The following is a 5981-nucleotide window of genomic DNA, read 5'->3' as shown; positions in this document are numbered from 1 at the left end:
CGTGAGCTCAGAGGAGCAAGATGCCTCAATGTCATCGTGGGTACGCTTTCCATCTACAACACTTCAGGCATGCATTGATGGATCCAGATCCACTCATTCGACATTTGCATCAAACTACCCATAGAGAGGAGTTCCAATAGAGGAGAGTGATCAAGACATTCGTCACAAATCCACTAGGCCACAAAGTGGTAGTGAATAAAGTGTACAAAGGTTGCCCGCTGAGGATTCAGTGGGTATGAATTTCTGAGACCTAATTGAATTGCCCTTCCACGAGTTTGACGTGATTTTGGGAATGGAATGGTTGTCACGTCATCAAGCAATAATTGATTGCAAATTGAAGAGGATTTCTCTGAAAACTTCTGAGGGTAATGAGATTATCATAGGTGAAAGGACAGATTTCCGTCCAATGTTATCTCAACCACGCTTGCAAGAAGATTGATGAGAAAAGGTCGTGAAGCTTACCTAAAACACGTTGTTGATACTAGGCAAAGCTAAGCCAAACCCGGGTGATATACCCACAAGAAGAGACTTCCCAGATGTATTTCCTGAAGAATTGCCTGGTTTACCACCAGAAAGGGAAGTCGAGTTTGCTATTGAGGTAATGCCAGGTACAACACCAATTTTTATTACTCCTTATAGGATGGCACCCACTGAATTGAAGGAGTTGAAAATTCAGTTGTAGGAGTTACTCGATAAGGGGTTCATACGCCCCAGTGTGTCACCATGAGGAGCTCCGGTGCTGTTTGTGAAGAAAAAGGATGGAACTTTGAGATTGTGTATTGATTACCGGCAGTTGAACAAAGTAACTCTGAAGAATAAATATACATTGCCCAGAATTGACGATCTATTTGATCAGTTGAAAGGAGGGTGTGTATTTTCAAAAATTAATCTCTGATCAGGGTATCATCAGTTGAGGGTAAAGGATGCAGATGTGTCAAAAACTGCATTCAGAATCCAATATGGGCACTATGAATTTTTAGTAATGCCGTTTGGGTTAACAAATGCACCAAGAGTATTTATGGACCTTATGAACGATATCTTCCATCCATACTTAGATCAGTTTGTAGTGGTCTTTATTGATGATATTTTGTTGTATTCTAAGACTAGGCAAGAACATGATGAACATTTGAGGATTGTTCTGCAAACCCTGCGAGAAAGGAAGTCAGATGCTGTCGCCCAAGTGTGACTTCTGGATGAGTGAAATCTCTTTCTTTGGACACATAGTATCAGCTGAAGGGATTAGAGTGGATCCCAAAAAGATAAAAGCAGTGATGGAATGGAAGCCTCCCAGAAATACAACTGAGGTCAGAAGTTTCTTGGGGCTAGCCTGGTATTACGTAAGATTTGTGAAGGGTTCTCTCCTATACCGCTCCAATGACCAAGTTGTTGCATAAGAATGTAAAATTTGGCCGAAACGACAAGTGCTAAGCCGCTTTGAGAGGTTAAAGGCTATATTGATGTATACCGCAGCACACAAGGTTGGGAAAAGACTTTGTGGTCTACAAAGATGCCTCGCATAATGGGCTAGGTGTGTATTAATGCAAAAGGGAAAATGGTCACCTATGCTTCCAAGCGCTTAAGGCCACATAAACGTAACTACCCTACCATGACTGAGTTAGCAGAATTATCTTCACATTGAAGATATGGAGGCATTATTTATATGGTGAAAATGCTACATCTATACAGACTACAAGAGTCTAAAATATTTGCTAACCTGCATGAGCTCAATCTTAGACAGAGGCGATGGATTGAGTTCCTAAAGGACTATGATTATGTGATAGATTATAGTCCCGGGAAGGCAAATGTAGTTGCCGATGCCTTAAGCGTAAAGTCCATCACACCTTAAGATCACTAAATGCCCGCTCATCCTTAGTTCAAGATGGAGCTATCTTGGTCAGTCGCATGTCACACCCTACCCCTCTCAGAAGGCATAACATGATCCCGTAGTATACCTAATGAATTACCAACTCCGCTTCATCGATAACCCATTAAATACACTACAAGGGATTTTAAAACTTTTCTTACTTCTTTTACAAAGGTGAGCACTATTTACAGTGTTAAAAACTTTTTTTATCAAGTGATAGAATCGACACATTTGACTTATTTGGAATTTCAGAAAATTTTGGCAGAGTGCCATTTGTAATTTGATAAAACAGCTTCTGTAAAACCTGTAAAAACACTTCAATATATTTTCCAAATATCAAATCCAACATAGTTCTCAACACAACATTTTTCTCAACTCAAATCAAAGTGATTTTTCAAAATCGAGATAAAAGAAATATAATACAATTTTTACAAGCCAAAATAACTCATAATTATTTTACAACTTCAATGTACAATTTTTATTTACAATCGCCAAAACCAACAACAATATGTACATACAAAGGAATATACATTACATTACAAAACACAAAATATTGGTATACTCATTATACCCGTAGTCTCTCGCTAGAGGTACTAGCAAACTTAGTATGTCAGACTGTCTGTCTGCTTACCGCGATAAAGAATAAAGCTATCACGAGACAATGTCTCAGCAGTGCACAACATTAACTAAATACAAATTTAAATCACAATTCATAATTCAAATAAATAGTGGATATTTAAAACCATAGTTAAATTCAAGACAATCACATAAGGAATTTAACACAATATCACAATAAATCTCAAGAATCAAAACATAGTTAAATTCAAAAGACAAGAAATGTCAATAAGAATTTAAACTTCATTTCACAAATTATCAAATCGCATAACAACACAATTTAGTCGAATAAGTTAAGAATACAAAGGTTGCCAATTCATTCACAACTTAAGCCATGACACAAATTTCCGATCAATGCCGCGTTGTACACCACAACAAAGCAATCACAACCCCACTAATCGAAATCAATGAGGAAGGGAGCTAGCTATATAATGAGTACTCATCCGATCACCTCAATCGTAAACCAGAGAGGGAAAAAATAACGATCACGACTCCATAAATGGAGAAGGAAAATAAACGATCACAACCCCATAAATGGAGAAGGAATGATATGATCACATGCTAAGTGTGAATACAAAATCAATTCCAAACATTTTATTCAAATGATTCGTGAGAATCCAATAAATTTCCAAAGTTATAATTTCATTCACAAAATGGCAACACAATTCATAATTATCTTTAATTTCCACAAAAACCATTTATAGTGATTTTCAATCAATAGTATCCATCAAATCATTTACAATGCTTTTCAAGCAATAAATATCCATTCAAACACATTTCCATAATTTGAAACAATAATGTACAAATAGTCATAATTCATTTCAATTGAAAATTTTAAAAGAAATATCACAGTACAAACACAATTTAAATCAATAACATACAATTAATCATATGAAATCTTATTCAGAGTAAAATCGCTTGAAAACTAGTTGTGTACAAACCTCTCGATAATCGTTTCTGCCTAGACTCTGTTTCCTTCCTTTTCCTAAGTCTTTGGTAATCGAAACACAATTTGAAGTGTTTCAAAGATTAAATTAAAATGTCTCTAACGATAATGTTCGATAAGTAATTCATCAAGGCTATTATTTGCTCAATCACCTAATATACCGACTCGATGCTTTTAGGTAAATTAGGTTTAGTTGTCATTAATATGTCACATTCGATAGGGTTTTAGGTTGGTACATTTTATCAAACTCATTTCCTTGTTTAGTGCATTTTCTGCAATTTGTCGGGTTCCGGATACTAGTTTGACCTAGCCGGACGACCTAGTTCCCTCGGTTTTCGGGTTTCGGTCAAAACTATAAACTTGTAGATCTATGTCTTATGGAACGCGGGGCAAAATTTTAGGTCAATCCGAGTTATGTAGAAGGTCATTTTACTGTTGCTGGTCAAATGGCATCAAATTAGGTCAATTTGGTCAACTTTGGTTCGGCCAGTTTTTGGACCCGAACTTGTGCAAGCTTTTTGACTTACTTCTGGTCATTTCTGGGCTTTGGTGTCTTCATAAGACTTGTAGGTATGGGTCTTAAATATTCATGGTTAAAATTTCAGGTCAATTGGACCTGTTTTGAGTGAGTTATGGCCTAAACACTAACTGCTGCCCAATTGGTCAGTTTTCAGGTTTCAATTGCACTTAATCCGAATTGGTCATTTTTCATGTCACCTTGCAAGCAGAATTTTGGTATGCTTTCTCAATGAAAGTTGGCACATTTTGTTCCTAGTTTCACCTCCAATTGGTCTCATACCAATTGAGGTTACACATTTAAAGTTATAGGCTAACATGCATACTGCCCTTAATTACCTTGCTTAAACATACCTCAATTACACACTTACATTACTATATGTCCACTTCCCTTGCCAATTCTGTTTTGGTTCATTACCAAAACCATATTCCACTTTACATTAACATCACTTTGGGCAGATTACAAACATCCTTAATACACTAATTAAAACTCACATTTACAAAGTCTAAGTACAATCACATATACACCTAACATTACAAATTCTTACATACACTTTACACAATCACTCTATATATATATCCATCAATCCTCAATGTCAATATTCTGCCAATACCTTCATGAACACATACATTTAACCAAGAGTTCCAAGGCTGCCAAAAATGTTCCTCAATACCAAAGTATCATACAATTCATCAATTTCCATCCCAAGTGCAAAATTCACCATATACATATGGAATAATTTACTAGGACATTAAATCACCATAACCAACATAATTTCTCATCAAATATATGCACAAATATTTCATCAAATACATAACTCCATGGCTGTCCAAAATGGACATCTCAATAACTCTTCAAACTTGAAAATTTTCTTCACAAAACTAACACCCATAACATGAACACAAAGTTTAACAAAGCAATCTTCCAAAATACAAACTTACCTTATGGTTGGAACTTGCCAAACCTTGATTAAACTTCTTGATTTTGGTATCAAGCTCTTCCTTATGATTTGTAGACAATTTTTAATGAAGCTATCTAAGTGATTGGAGTTGAAATGGAGGAGTGCATGAAGCTTGAAGAGAAACGACCATGGAGGTTTTGGGAGCTTTTCTTTCATGGCAATGAAGGTTTCTAATGTTGAAGATGATATTTTAGTGGAGCAATCTGCCCACTTATGCTTGTTTTTAATTCATTTTATAATTCTTAGTGGTCCACTTACTTACTTTAAATCATATAATATGTTTAATTTCCACTTATTCCACATTAAACTCTTAATTTTTGTTATTTACTTTAGGTACCAACAAATTAATTTTTCATTTTATTTTCTAAGTGTAATATTATTTATTTTTAATGAACATTTAGGTCAAAAGACAATTCGGGATATCGATTGACCATAATGCCCCTGTTCGGGTTGCATTCCCGATTTTTCTGTAACACCGGGTTTTGTCTGTTTTTCGATTTCTCACTTTTCTTTTTACTAATTATTTAATTTTTCTTTGATATTTCTAATGATATTTATACTTCCATAAGGGTCTATTTAAGTCATAAAAATATTTTCCAGGGTTCCCCGCAGTCCAGGGCCAGTCAACGGTCCACGCCGTGACTTCCTGTGGTCACCCATCCTTAGGGTTCCCACTGCTTAACTTGATCACATTTCTTTGCTATTATCTTTCCTTTGTTTTTCTTGTATTTTCTTTTCTTGTATTTCATTATTTTATGTCTTCTCACTCATATCGAAGTGTAGTTCTAAGCATCCTAGCTATCCGGACAACACTGGTCACCGGAGCAGCAGAACGCACTACCTAACTTAGGGGTGTTACATTGCAAGTGAGGCTAAATCACTACAAAGAAGCATAAGATGGACAGAGGGCAAATGAAAAATTAATGGCCATTGTGGGAAAAATTCCAGAGTGAAAGGAAACTAAATATGAGGTGAAAGCAGATGGGTTTATGTACTACAAAGGAAGAGTGTGTGTACCAGATGATGGGAAATTGAAGACTAGTATTCTGAAAGAAGCTCACACTAGTGTTTATGCTAT

Source organism: Hevea brasiliensis, chromosome 12 (genome assembly GCF_030052815.1).
Source record: "Hevea brasiliensis isolate MT/VB/25A 57/8 chromosome 12, ASM3005281v1, whole genome shotgun sequence".
Taxonomy (NCBI): Eukaryota; Viridiplantae; Streptophyta; class Magnoliopsida; order Malpighiales; family Euphorbiaceae; genus Hevea; species Hevea brasiliensis.
The sequence above is the reverse complement of the archived record's forward strand: the minus strand, read 5'-3'. Positions refer to the sequence as shown.